The 15850-nt window shown below is 35.1% G+C and overlaps 1 protein-coding gene across 1 annotated transcript in view; it reads left to right on the forward strand.

Annotated features, from left to right (window-relative positions):
• The window catches only part of ARHGAP15 (Rho GTPase activating protein 15), a 697775-nt gene that overhangs the window by 304002 nt on the left and 377923 nt on the right, over positions 1-15850 (forward strand). The window lies entirely within an intron of this gene.

The raw sequence follows: 15850 nt of genomic DNA on the forward strand, positions 1-15850 counted from the left end.
TTATGTTGTTACTCAATTGTTATTTAAGAATTGTAAAGTGAAATTTTGGGAAAAATCATTAAGAGAGATGTCTTTCACAGGACACCTTCCCAGTTGAAATGTAACTGAAATAAAGCATTACAAACTGGTATTACAGTAAAACCAGTCTGACTGGAGGAAGAGCAATCCACCAAATACGCCCACTGAGCAAGTTACTTTGCATTAACCTTGTCAGCATTAGCATTCTTATGTGCCAGAGGGTAGAGCCCATCAGGGTCATGTTCAACATGTCTATGGTTTGGGAAATAGCAAAAATTAACAAGTGGTTTAAAAAAAATTTATCCTTTTTATAACAAGACTACTAATTTTGATGTATATATACAATGATCACTAAATAAGCACACAGTATATACTACGGCAACTTAATTAGAGCTTTTCAAATGGACTTATTTGCTAATCCAATGTGATACTTAACTAGTTCCCTACAACTTTAAGCTACAACTTTATCACCCTGTATAAAGTAAGAGACTTTTAGAGATCAAAGTCTCCATAAATATACTAGTCTATGAAACATGCAGGAATGTCCAATGTGACTCAAGAGCTAGATACAGCCAACACTAGAATGCAGATGACTCTCTTTTTGGTTGACAGGTTGGAAGAAAAAATTAAGACTGTAAAATACAAACAACAATTATGGGTACATAAAAGAGTAATGAAAAGCATGGCCAGAATACCTGCTCACGATGCAAGTGTGGTTCTCAGGGGACCCCAACTATTGTAAATATTATGTTTGTCTTTTACACTCTGGGAGCCACCAATATCCAACTTCAGATGGACTTTTAATAGTGATAATTATAAAGAGAAAGTCTTTCAGTCTCTTATATTCCCAATGGTAATATGTAATGACAAGTACTATCATCCACCTACTGAAAATAATTAGAAATGAAAATATAAAGGATTTCTACATAATGACAACCATATTACAGAAGTAGTCATCTCTTTTCAATTCTATTTAAGGGCTTCTAAAATGCAAAGATATATCTAATATAATTCAATATTAATTTTGTTTTATGTATTTAAATGGTTATTATATGTAGAGCTAAAAAGACTGCTGAAATCCCAGATCATGTGACAAAATGTATTTTCATAAAGAAGTGAGTCAACCTTTGGATCAGCAGAAAATTTTTCTTGCTACACATTGTGACAAGGAGATGGTAAAAGATTCCAAGATTGCATCCCATGTGATATCTTTAAGAAAAAAATAAAATATGAAGATGGTTAAAAACTACCATTAAGGGAAGATAGAGTGAAAAGAAAGCAATAAGGGTTTGAGAGCAAGAAAAACTACTATGGCTTGCCTGAAAGACACTGTCTATTTGGATCACCTTACCACCATAGTTTTGTAACAAAACCAACATGAATAATATAAACTCAAAGAGTAAATAATGTGATAATACAATAATTTTTAAAATCAACAGTTATTGACAATAAAGAAGCTTAAATCTTATTAAGCAAAAGTAATTACTATACAAAAATATAAAACAGGGATTAAACCAGACTACAGGAGAGGAAAAGCCAATAAAAAGATGGCATTGAAAAGGAATTGTGTAAGGAGGTAAACAAGATTTCAAGTGAAAAATAGGAATCAGTCCTGTTTATTATTTCAGCTCCTCTTATGTCTCAACAAAAATAAAGAATTCATTGGTGAATCAAACATAGTCCTTGTTCTCATAATATTTATTGACTAAATTTAAAAAATACTAAGCAAATAATTAAATACTCACTTATTTGCAGAGTGCTGATCAGGAAAAGTATACAGTACAATGGGGAACACACCAGTAGTTACCTCCAGACAATCCCCTTCCTGTATAAAAGTCAAAAGATATACTTTGTGTTAAAGATTGTCTTTAACAGTATCTAGCCTGCAGGGTCAAGGAAGCATCTCCTAGGGAAGATGTCTTTAAATCAGGAGCAGGGGAATAAGTGGGCATTATGAGTAATGAGAGAGGCTAAGAGAATTATACATACAAAGAGTAAAGACTCTGTGGCAGGGGAGATCATGATAGACTTGAGGAAGCAAAAAGGTCTAGAAAGAAGAGAATGAAGAAGGTAGAGCATAAGAAGGCATAAGGCCACGTGTTAGAAAACAAATAATGTGACTGTCTGTCAGCTATGTTAAACGTGTTTTACTTCTATCTAAGAGCAATGAGATGCCATTGATGATTTCAGCAAGCAGAAAGAAGGGGGATTTGTCCCGGAATGCAAGGTACAGAGTAGGGTGAAGATGAGGATGAGTGCTAATCAAAATCTGAACCAGAAGACAGAAATTCCAGGGAACATGAGTACTTCATTTGTATTATATTAGTTGAGACTGTAAAACTAATGGTCTTATTACCTCACCATAAATGCTGTCAGCTTCTGAGTAAATGTTACTCTCCTAAAACTTCATTTTATTTAGCTATTTTTGAGGGCAACAAAAAGAAACCAAACATTTATATTCTCATTGCTGAAGTGCTTCTATAAAACTCTTCCATTTAATAGAACAAAAACATTATCAAAAATATCACCAGAATTTCATGAACCAAATGATAAAATCTTCTCTGGGCCATGACTGCATTTTTCAATAACTTACCAAGGAATGTTAACTGCCAGCCAGCTTGACTTAGAAACACAGTATCACCTGTTAAGAGTTTACATAAGCAGTGAGTCCCCTACTCAAGTGGTCCCTAGTGACTAGAGTAACATATAATTTAGTGATGCTGTGACAGACCATGTAAAGGGTTTGATCCAATCAAGAGTAGCTTAATGTTTTTTGTAGTAATCTCTGTGTAGATTCTAAAGAAAGAGTGATTTAATTAATTTTCTTTTTAATCAAACCTGGCATCTCCAGCTTTTTGAATAGTTTTATGAGCTTTTTCCTGAGAAAAAAGCTAGCACACACCACTCTATTAGGATATTTGTTGTTCTGCTAGACGTGTATCAGAGCCCAAATAGTTTTTAGGGCATATTCAGTCAAGAACATGAAGTAAACCAATGCCCAATATCCCAAGAGCATCCTGAACTGTCTTAACAAGTGTGATTATAGTCACTTCTCTCATAGATATAGCTCTTTGAAATTTGAAAAGAATTTTATATGAATTATCTCATGATTCCTCACATTTATCAATAGACACAATGAGATTTAGTAAGGCAGTAAGATTTCATGACACGCCTAAATTTAGAGATGAAGGGAATAGGAGAATTACTGAAATGTCCTTGACATTTTCTCAAAGATAGAGTTCTTATCCTCCATGTTATTTCTAACTTTCCAGAGCTCCAATAGTAAAATGCCAAAAGACTACCTTTTTCCAGCTTAGGTACAACTGGTGGATGGAGGAAGGTAGATACAGACTCTTGGCAAGAAAACATGGCTAGGGATCGGATGACAAATCATAAATATAGTATGGACAATTATTCTATCTCACTGAATGAAGTAGGTATTTGTGAGCAATAATGATAAATAAGAATGATGGTAAAGATAAATATTAACAGTAGTAATAAATATGCATTTTCAAATTAGTCTTATATGATAAATGTGTGAATAGTACCTAGATTTTTGGTCATTTTTTCTAGGTGGAACATTTTAAATATAATTTTTTTTCATTGCTTTTATCATTTCATTAAAAATTGCTAAATTTTATACATTTGCAACTGAAGGTAAAGTTAATATATTAGAGATACTTGTATGTAAATAATATCTTTAAGATATAGGGATCTTATAACTATTGATTATTGGTTAAAAATAAAGAAAAAACAATATAATCCTAGAAGTTTTACTCACAGATCTTTAATTTTTAATTATTTTTTTCATATATAGTAAATTGTAAAACAAACAAACTAAGAACGCTACAAATCCTAGCAATTTAATCAAAACTGGGCTCTATAATTTTTTATACCCAGTATGGTACAGAACTGCACCATAGTCTAATATTCCACCGATTTAAAATTTACCTAACATGTAGTTCTATCTCACAATGTTTATCTTTATTTGGAATATTGAGAGTGTTCTCTGCAAATATTTGGAAGGTGCACAGATAAAGTCATAGCTTAATGAACTAATTTACAAAAATCTTTTTTTTAAAACACTGAACTAATTTTCTGAGTAGCAAGATGAAAGCAGAAAACTGAGTGGAGACCATCACCAGTAACTCTTTCTGCTTTGAAATGTCTGCTTTCTGCCTTGAATGGTGATGTCTTATAGTATCTCTCTTTAAAAGCTTTCAAATTGAAAATAAAATAAAATAAAAACTTCAAATTGTATAGAAAGCCCCATATGTATGAGTCATCTTTATTTTATCTTTCCACATTGCAGATGGAAGAGCAAGAAATCAGATTTCATACTCCTTACCTCTATCAGTTAGAGTCCACTGTGGACTCAAGAGATACTTGTTAGGGTGACACTATGTTATGATTTATGCAAAGTAAATGTACCCCTCAGTTCTGGTTAAATGTCATTCACTAAAAGACTCTAAGAGAATGAGACTTTCCTGAGATTTTATTGTCTCTACCATTGCTAAACTAAGCAGTTTAGCTGGGGTTTGGGAAGCTTTCAGTACTGAGCTTTTATAGTTGCTAGCTCTGCTTGTCGTAAATGCATCCAACCTGTATTTCCATCTGCAGCCTTGTTGACTTCCTCCAGAAAACACTGAGGCTCACTCAGTTCTTAGGCACAGATGACTGGGTTAAGAGCTTCCTCCAAGCATAGTGCTGTATGTGATTGAATGTAAACGACCAACTCTGATCATCACCCATATAGTGGAATGGAAATAAGATTTACCGAATGATCCTGAATTTTCTGGTTCATAAACAAATAGAAAATAGCAAACCTAATATATTGAGTTTTATGTGCAGTTTGGCCATGAGACAAACTTCTTTTTTCCTTGCAATGTTTATTGAGAAGCATCCCTCTCATTGCCTTTTCATTTTAGGTATAAACTTCTCTATCTTTGCTAACCAATTGCTTATAATAAATGGAAAAATTCTTAAATTTTTTGAAATTGTTTCTGGCATCTAATTACACAGGATTTTTGACCTAGCTAGACCGATAATGTTAACACAGCTTCAATACTAAACAAGTCTGAACATGTGTGTGCTTGACTTTTATTAAACTCCTACTGAAGAAACAGATTAATTGGAGGCTGATTCACTGGTGAACAGGCGTTAAAGACAGAAGGACCTTCTCACATTTTGTTCTGTTATCCAGGCTTATGCCATCTCAGGTTGGCAAGGAGATCCCAACTGTAGTGTTTTGAAATATAACTGAAAGAAATTGTAGAATAACAGGTGCAAAAAAAAATTCAAGCCACTTATAAAATGTTGATCTGATTCCTTTCATTTTCTCATGCCAAATGGCCACCTGACACTTTATGGACTCAGGTACTGCCCGGATAGTGTTTCACATAGTAATATTGTGTGGAGACAGACTATGGAAGCTTGCAGCTGTCGAAATTATTCCTAATACCATTATTATTTTTTTTCTCCTTTTACAAAATTTTTTGGGAAGAACTTGGGTACACGCTGTGAGGAATCCATTCAGATAGTCTCAAAGAACGCTGAGACAAAAGAAAATGCCCTTCTTGGCAGCTTTCTTTGTTTATATCTAAAAAAGCTGGAATTTTATCTCCTGGTATATTTTGCTATTTAATTAGATAAGGCAATAAATAAATAAATAAATAAAATGCAGAACTAGGAACAAAGTTGCTGGAGAGAAGCCCTGATATGTATTTGTGAAATATATTATAATTTATATGACTTTCCCATGTAATATCTGATTCATAGAACCTCTGTGAAATAGATGTAACCAGATTTTCACAGCTGGAAAAATGGCCTCTTCAAACATTTAGAGACTTCCTAAAGCAACTCATAGAGTTAGGTGAGCAACCAAGACTCCAGTTCAGATTGTTTGACTCCAGGTCTGTCTGGGTCAAGAGCTTGGTGGAAAGGTGATCTTTAAGTCTACTTCCAGTTTCGAAGTGTGATTCTGAGATTTGATTTTAAAACACTAGAATGACAGAAATAAGCATAGTCAACAAACATCTGTTGCAACTTGACTTTAGGTGAGTGTAACCTGTTCACCCTCAAGGTCACCATAGGCAAACACTCTGGTCTTGTTCATACCACTTGTTCTGACAGCTAGTGTCTTCTTGACAAAGATCCATTAGTAGCATGATTTTCCTTTCTGTAAGTACTTCTGTGCAATCCATTAGTATAAATGTTGAAATGAGTGTAAGGATTTCTGTGTTATATGCTTAAAGTCCCAAATGTTAGAATTTAAACATTAGTATGGAAATTTGGATAGGTTGCATGTTTCATAACACTTCAAGGACTTTAGGGTACAGAAAAAGGAAAAAAATAGTCAATTGGTTGAAAGTGAAGGAAGGGAAATGAAGGTGATAACATTGCAGGAAGAATTTGCACCTCACATTATTCTATTTGAAGTAGATTTAGTAACCAATGTCATCCCAATAAATGTAATAAAAATTAAATTAAATTAAATTAAAAATTTCCAAAATAAATAAATGAATACATTCAACTAAATAAAAAAATAAGATAAAATCTATTTGCCTTAGAGAAGCAGAATGATTAGTTACTTATTTGTTTGTTTATCTAGACCTTGTATCTTTCCATCAAAGTTTTTAGACATCTATAACATTATTTTTAAATTTTTATTTGAATACCTGAAACCACCTGGTGAATATTACCTACTACATACAAATATTTAAGTGTCATGCACATCAATATATCAATTCACTTCAAAGTAAGAGACACATTCATACAGTTGAAATGAACCCACAATAGATACAAGAACAATAAAATACTAAGTGAAGAACTTATTTTCAGTGAATACTTTTAAAATATTATTATTGACTTTACTTTCTGTCTCTATTTTCAGTTGAATGAGCTGCTTGTTCAGTTTTTCCTACTTAAGTTCTATCCTGGATAATAACTAATCAACATAAAATAAAATAAAATTACAGAATGTTTTCTAGACTTCATTATTAGTAGAAGAGTGTAGTAGACTTTTCTATGGGTGCTCTGCAACAGCTGATTGGAGACTTTCTGATGTTTTACTAAATTTCAGTTCCACTGTAGAATAAAAGTCCAAGAACTGAGTGAACTTTTTCATATCTCAGCATTCCAAGCCTGGTAAAACTGTTCTGCTTGCTAAATGATGTTATAAATATCGAGATTAGTTTCTTCTAAAATTACCAGTGCCAGGTGCATTCCATTTCTCATGTCATGTAATATTCGTTACCAGTGTTCACAGTGTAAAAGAAGGCTTAAAGAATGAGTAGACACACACACACACACACAAAGAGAGAGAGAGAGAATGAAGACATTTAAATGTGACAACTGTATATACACATCCCATAAGGAAGTTGCTAAAGAGTAGGATTGTTTTGTTTAATTTTTTTTAAGTCTTGTCTTTGTTTTGCTAAATGGGGTAGAGTGGGTGGGGATAGGAATGTATAGCTCTGAGTTAGCTATTGTTTTCATCATAAATAGATACAAAAGTTTAAATATGTAAATCATGCTGCAAACCCATTGTTCTTGTATTTTGTTAGTTGCACTTCCCATGTGTAATATCTTAGCACTCAATATGTCCCCATAAAATCCTTCACTGAACCTTTGTTTTAAAGTATTCGAAAGGACATCATTCCATGTGGGAATATTACATACAGCCACTGATTCAACAGTAACTGAGAACTTATGTACAAAACATTCTTTACATATTGACAAATATTTCTAAAAAATGAATTGGTATTTTTTGTTGTTGAGTGTTTCATGAATGACCTTTACCTCTGTAGACATATGCAGTTTTCAGTTTTTTGGGTGAGACTTTCAAAATATTTTTTTAGAGTGTTCAATGTTAGCAGTGACATTTTTACAGTGATTTCAGAGCCTTGTAGTTTAGAATATTCTATTTGCTTTATTTCTAATTACTTATACCACCCTCGTTTTAAAGACTGGGCAGATGTAATTGACAGTGATGATATACAATATGTATGAAATGAGCTTTTCTCTATCAGTGGTGTGTGTCATGAAAGACTCCATTGCAATATTTACAGTTAAACTAAACTTTTTAGAAGGAGCAAAATTGCATTTGTTTTGCAGATTTGCTCATCATTAAATGTGAAACATTTCACATTTGTCTTTTTGAGTAATTGGCTTTTTAAAATGATAAGGTGCTCTGAACACTTGTTATGTGGATAGGTCTGACGCTGTATCCCAGAAATCCATATGCCATACAGACAGAACAGAAGAAAGATATTCACAAGCATGTCACAGATTGGACTAAAGCAAGCCAAAAACCCAAGTGCCATGGCATTAACAATAGCACCAGATTTACTGTCACGATCGCAATCTGTGCTGCATCACAGACAGAAGGAGAACTTTTGATAGGTAACACCTCAGTTTTTTTTTTATCTTTCTGGCAAATTATCATTTATCATTATATTTTTGCCTGCCATATAATATTATTACAATGATAAAAAAAATAAAGGATAAGTTTAAGAGGCCCCCAACAAAAGGACTGACTTATTAACCAGGCCATGTAGAATTAAGGAGAGAGAGAGAGAGAGAGAGAGAGAGAGAGAGAGAGAGAGGCAGACACTCTTGTTTCATTACAGATGAAACTAAAGTTGGAAAAATAGAAAACAGCAAAGGTGTTCGTGAGGATTTTAGTGTCTTTGAGTTCACAGAAAAAAAAAAAGGCTTATTAATAAGAGGGAAAACAAAAGATTGACCCTCTTGAGAACTCAGATGTTTCCAAAATATGTGGTTTCCCAGGGTGAAAAACTCAGAGCTAATATTATTTTCCAAATTAGAAGGGGTTGGGTGAGGATATTTTGAGATGTGGGATTGTTCGCTCCTTTCCGATGTGTGCATTTCCTTGTGATGCACATATGAAGAGACCACAATTCACAGGATGCCCCAATAGGGACTAAAAAAAGATTTACAAAATCACAGCTTGCAACACAACCTCATGTTGGGCTGATTCAAGGAAAAACTCTAGAAACACTGCACAGAGCTAGCTGGCATCAAATACAGAAACATCAGTAGATTGTTTTTCTTAATTGAATGCCACTTTGGAACCTGTCTGAAAAGAATATTTCCACCTATGTTTAGCTGTCTACCTGGCTAGGAGACCTTTCGGGAGAAGAGCCTCAATGGGTATTGCTTTCTTATAAGAGAATGTATTCTAAACTTATCTAGATTTGCTAACATAATTAAAATATTAAAGCTGGTTTGTCAAAGATATAAAAGGAACCTTAAGAAAATTAATTAGCAAGATGCTAAGCTATTCAAGTACAGCTATGTAGAATCAAAAGAATATCGATCCACAAATTAATCTGAAATTTGGTTAGTTGAAATTAAGAAATTTTGATAACAAAAGTATGGATGATATATTTTGAAATAAATAAATAGGCTTCTATCCTTTTTGACTTATGTTTTCCACCAAAATTATAATTTAATTTTATTCCTTAGCCTTGAAACCAATGAGTATTTGGTTTCTAATTTTATATCCATTTGGAGTACTGAGCACTGTATTTTCTCTCAACATTCCACTTGCCAATGTCAGTCTTTCTTAAAGCCCTGAGGATTATTTACTGTTGATCACTTTCAGTTCACATGCCTCACTTTCATAGGACTGAATATATTTCTTCAAATTTTCAAACTCTGTCAATTCAATTTTAGGTTATTAATCACTATAGAGATAGATTAGACTAAGTATTGTAAGGATTACAATGAAGCACATAATAGTTACTACTTTAAAATATATATATATTTAAAAATATATGTATGTTGTTACTAGGGAGCAAACAAGAAACAAAAAGAAAACCACCCAAGATAAATTACAACAAACTGTTTAAATTGCTTTTAAAAAATGGTCATTGGTAATAATAGTGAAGTTATGCTCAGAAATGGAAGAAATTTATGAGATACCAAAACAGATTAGAGAAAGAAAACTCAAGGGGAAAAGAGAGAGACTTCATATACAATTTTTATCAAATTTTATAAAACAAACTGTTCTATAAAATCACTCATTTATTTTTATTGTTGCATTTCTTCTTTGAGTATATAAAGCCAATATAAAGAGGACTCAAACATTCACCAAAAACAAAACAACTGCTTAAACAAGACTTCATATGGAGGCAGTACAGTGAGGATCGTGAGAGTGGAGTGCAGGTTTAAAGAAAAGCCTATTACTCAAAGTTTATTTAGGAAATAATATATTGAGTTTTTTTTCTAATTTAAATAGAAAATGCTTGAAATGTTCATTTTTAAGGTTTTACAGTTAGTGAGAAACATGATACAGACTTGATATTATCAAGGTATCAAAAGAAAGGGGGTCTAGAGGCAACATGGTTGCAAAGATTGGCTCAAAAGAATAGGGATGGAATATACCGAGGACTCTGAACAAATGAGGAAGAAGGAAATGTTATAAATGATCATATATCATGGACAAAAGTGATGGAGAAAATAAAAATTAATATGTTGTAGAATAAGAATTGAAGTGGATGATGCTGACATTTGAATTATAAAAATCTGGAAGGTAAAACATTTTAGAAAGAATGTTTATTGATGAAGTAAAAATTGATAGAGACCCAAACATAGGTAAAAATATGAATAAATCTATTGACAGAAAAATACAGAAGTCAAATGATGGACTAACAATTTCAGTAAGCGTTGCTTAAGTTAATCTAAAAGAAAAAATTTCAGGAACTTGTTTTACTGCTACAGCATGGTCTACTTGTAATTTTTTTTTAAAATGTCTGATACTGCATATGCAGCTCCTACTAGATTTGTTTTATTAAATGAAATATTAATAATATTAATATTTTATATTAATATTTAATTAATTTTATATTAATATTTAATATTAATATTTTAGATTTTTCTCTCCTACAATGACTCCAAAATATGAACATTATATCTGAGAAGTCAAGGTAAATTTAGAAAAATAAAAATAATATTAATATTAATAATATTTCATTTAAGCAATATTTGTTCAGCTTAAATAAGATGTAAATTATGAATTCTTGATTGATTTATATATTAGTTAGCAAACACATATGAGTTTCTATCATGTGAGCACAAGCTAGGGGGTAGTTTGGGGGAAGGTTCTGGAACAAAGCAACCAAAATATGGCAAGAATGTTAATAAAAATTGGTAAATTGAATTAAGTTTATGAAATAAGAAAAAATAAGTAAGTTCTTGATTATACTCTTAAAATACATAAAAATTATTACTTAGACAATGGCAAGAACTTATGCTTTATGTTCATATATGTCTTGAGTTTTTGTAAGACAGATTGAAATTTATCAAAATTACCTGAGATAGAATCAAAATGTACATATTATCAAAATGTACTACTTTTATTTAAAAACAATTTTTTTAAGTGAGAGGAGGGAAGATAGAGAGACACACTCCCACATGCACTCTGACTGATATCTACCCGCCAACCCCCGTCGAGGGCCGATGCTCAAATCAACCGAGCTATCCTCAGTGCCTGGTGCCAATGCTTGAACCACAACCAAGCTATCCTCAGTGCCTGGCTCAACATTCAAACTAATTGAGCCACTGGGAAGGGAAGAGAGAAAGAATGGGGAAAGGATAGGGAAGAAGCAGATGGTCACTTCTGTGTGCCCGGACTGGGAATTGAACCCGGGACATCCATATGCCAGGCCGAGGCCATATCCACTAAGCCAACCATCCAGGGCCTTAAAAACAATTTGTAGGTTAGATTTTTCTCTCCTACAATGACTCCTGAAATGACTCCAAAATATGAACATTATATCTGAGAAGTCAAGGTAAATTTAGAAAAATAAAATATCATTGCTTAAAGGACTTGAAACGCAACAAATTCTTTCAAGAAATTTTAAACCAATTTAATGTGTAATGGGAGAATAAATTTTAGGAAGTGCATTTAGAAAGCTTGATCATTTAACCTAGACTTTCCTATAACAGAACGACTAAATAAGTGCCTATGAGAAAGTTCTCATTGGTTTTTGTTTGTTTTACATTGTGGTTTTCATCATTTTCTTTGAACTGTATTTCTGTGTATATTCCAGCATTTTTCACAATAAGAAAGACATGAAAACAAACTATCTACTATGGATGAATGGATAAAGAAAATGTGATTATATCTATCTATCTGTAAAACTTTTTATTTTTCAGATTTTTATAATTCTAATGCCAGCATAATCTATTTATATTCTTATTCTACAATGCTATCATTTTATTTACTCCATCTCCTTTATCCACAATATATGATCATTTATAATGTTTTCTTCTTCCTTGAGATAGATAGATAGAGCAACTTACAATGCAATCTTATTCAACTATAAAAAGGAAAGAAATTTTGCCATTTGTGACAACATGTATGAACCTTTAGGGCATCATGCTCAGTGAAATAAGTTAAAAAAGAGAAAGATAAATACTGTATGATCTTACTTACATGTGGGATTTAAAAAATCAAACTCGTAGACACAGAGTTGATTGGTAGTTTCCAGGACCTTACAGGTGGGGAAATAGGGAGATGTTCATCAAAGAGTCCAAACTTTCATTTCTAATATGACTAAGTTATAGGAATCAATGATGACTATGGTTAATAATATCATACTGTATACTTGAAAGTGGCTTAGAGAGTAAATCTTTTTTATTTTTTTGTGGCAGAGACAGAGAGAAGGACAGATAGGGACAAACAGACAGGAAGGGTGAGAGATGAGAAGCATCAATTCTTCATTGCGGCACCTAAGTTGCTCATTGATTGCTTTCTCATATGTGCCTTGACCAGGGGGCTACACAGAGCAAGTGACCTGTTGCTCAAGCTAACAACCTTGGGCTGGGCCCAAGCTGGTGAACCTTGCTCAAACTAGATAAGCCTGTGCTCAAGCCAGCGACCTAGAGGTTTTGAACCTGGGTCCTAAGCGTCCCAGTCTTTGATGTTCTATCCACTGCGCTACCACCTGGTCAGGCTTAGAGAGTAAATCTTAAATGATCACACCAGACACACACTAAAAAATGGTAACTATGTGAGGCAATAGATGAATTAACTAACCTTATTGTGGTAATCATTTATATATATATATATATATATATATATATATATATATATATATATATATATATATATATATAAAGTTGAATGATATAAATATCAGGTTGAATGAACACTTTAAACCTACATAGTAAGTACTATTTGTCAATTCTATCTCAATAATTCTCAGTGAGAAATGGGAATTTGGGAAAAAGGCCAAGAGAAAAAGCAAAAAGGAAAGGAAAGGCCATGTGCAATTTTTGTTTTCTTTTTGTTAGTATTTCAGTGACATGTTTGCATTACTTAATTTCAGCCTCAGCATTCTCTTAGTTTTATCTTTTGGAAATAATATATTAATATATTTTATTTTTAAAACACTCAACCTTATAACCTCCATTCATTAATGAAAAAATATAAACCATTTATATATTTTTTAAGATTAGTAATGTTTGATATTTCTGTGATTTTATAATTTTTTTTAACTTATAGGTTGTTCACTTTAATCTTTGGAAAATTAAAGTATTCTTTTTGGTCTATTTTTATTCATTTGATAGTTTGGAAATTAGAGTTGTATTCATAATTGTAACCATGCTATTTTAATTATGTATTTCATTTAGTTATAGTATCCATTGAATGAGTCAAGATACTTGGTGTAAAGGTATTTTCCACCAAGGAAGAAAGAAGGACATAGCCACCAAGTGTGGACAAGCAAAAGCTTTATTCAGAGTGCATCCCAGACAAGGTTCACTGGTCTGCAAGACAGGGGCCAGGGCAGTCGCGCAGCTTCCCTTGTGGGGTGGGGGGGTAATTTAAAGCGTTGGTAGGGTGGTGGTGGGTTGATATGTCGTGGCGAAATTTCATTGGCTGACAGATTTTTTTCAAAATGCTCCTGGGCCGTTTCTTTTGGAGGTCATGAGTGTGGGTGGTTTCAACCCAAGTCCCTGGACCTGGTTCCTCATGTGACTTTCCCCCATTGCCAACTGACCTCACATTAAGACCTTTTATGTTAGATAGGGGTGCCACTATTTGTCTGGCTACTTCCTGCTGGTTAGGGGCATCATGAGGAAGGGAAGTCAGAAGGAGTTGGCTCTGCAGGGAATCGTATATATGGGTGTAGCAGCATTTGGTTGACCGTGACTCGAGAAACCTCGTGGATGAGGCCCTGTAAAAATCTTTTGGTGAGCTGAAGATGGGTGACGCCCAGTGGTTCTGACTGCCAGGGGTTCATATGGGGTCCCGTCCACCTGGGCTGTAGGGAGCCAGGCTGGAGCTCCCTCAGAAGAACCCTGTCTCCTGGCTGGAGGGGGACCGCTGGGTGTGCTTCATCTGGACCCCCTATGGGAGGAAGGGTCCGGTCCATGTGTTCTCTGAGAAGATGGTGGAGTAAGGATAGAAAGGGGAGGTATGTGACAAGAGGAGGGGGGGGTTAATGGGTAAGTTGTGATTAATTAGGAATGGTCCACCATAAACGAGCTCAAAGGGGCTGAGTCCAGTGGGGTTTCGCGGGGTTGCTCTGATTCTGGTGAGTGCCGGGGGAGGAGGTTTGGCCAGGAGAGTCTGGTCTCGATGGAAATTTTGGTTAGCTGACCCTTCAGGATGCCATGGGCCCTCTCCACCTTACCCGATGATTGAGGGTGATAGGGTATGTGGAGTCTTCAGGTAATGTTGAGAGAGGTGGCAACTTGCTGGCCTTTTTGGGCAGTGAAGGTCGGGCAGTTGTCTGACTGGATGGTAGTCAGCAGTCCAAACCGTGGGATGATGTTTTCAACGAGTATGGAGGCAACGGTGTCTCCCATTTTTCAAGAGGTAGGAAAGGCTTCTATCCATCCTCCAGAGGTCAGAATTTACACTCCTCAATTTCTGCTGAATTGTCAAATTTGAGGACCGGAGGTGTCTGCCAAAGAGCTGCCTAAACCCCACAGAGAAACGGGAGCCCTGGAACGTCTCAGGTGGCGCCTCTCCTCGAGATTCCAGTGGGGTCAGGCAACCTCCGAGAGGCCAGCTGGTCCAGGTTTCTCTACCCAGTGACACGGAACACCGGCATTTCGGGTGAGCTCCCCAATGTTGTAAAGTAGTGTCCCACAGGTTTACGTAGCAACATCAAGGCAGGATACAGATATTTTAGGAAGAGATTTGGACAGGATGAGCAGTAATGGCACCGTGCAAGGGGAAGGAAAAGAAGGAAAAAAAGAGAGTTCCTCAGGGGGGTCAGTGAAGGAGGAAAGATCAGGAGTGGAGGGTTTAGCTGAGGTTTCTCTGGCCAAAAGGACCTGTGCCGTAGAGCAGGTGGCATAGAGATTAGGACAGGAGCGCATATATCAGAAGCCTGAATGTAAGGGATCTCCGGCCATTTCCCAGTTCTCTGGCAATAGTTCTGTAAATCGGTGAGGATATTAAAATCAGAAGTCCCTTCAGGAGGCCACTTGGTTTGATTGTCTAATGAGTACTGTGGCCCAGCCACAGTGGAGAAGATTATTTTCTTCTTCTTTAGGGAGGGATCAGTGTTTGAGAGATTCCGGATAAGGCACCCCAGGAGAGTTTATAAGTCAGGTTTAGATTCCTGTGCCCCCCATGGCCGCCCTCAGCCTCAGGTGATCAGAGACGAGAATTGGCATCCTGTAACTCAATCTGTGGCCACAGGACAGTCAGGCAGAGTGGGAGTGTCCGGGACGTCTCCACGGGCACACACTCACTCGGAATGGGTAGGAGGTCCCTGACGCAGCTGCGATTATGGACAGGGAGTCTCGGAGGTGGAAAGAACTGAGGGGAGGCCGGAGGCAGGGGACT

This window comes from Saccopteryx leptura, chromosome 7 (genome assembly GCF_036850995.1).
Source record: "Saccopteryx leptura isolate mSacLep1 chromosome 7, mSacLep1_pri_phased_curated, whole genome shotgun sequence".
NCBI classification, from domain to species: domain Eukaryota; kingdom Metazoa; phylum Chordata; class Mammalia; order Chiroptera; family Emballonuridae; genus Saccopteryx; species Saccopteryx leptura.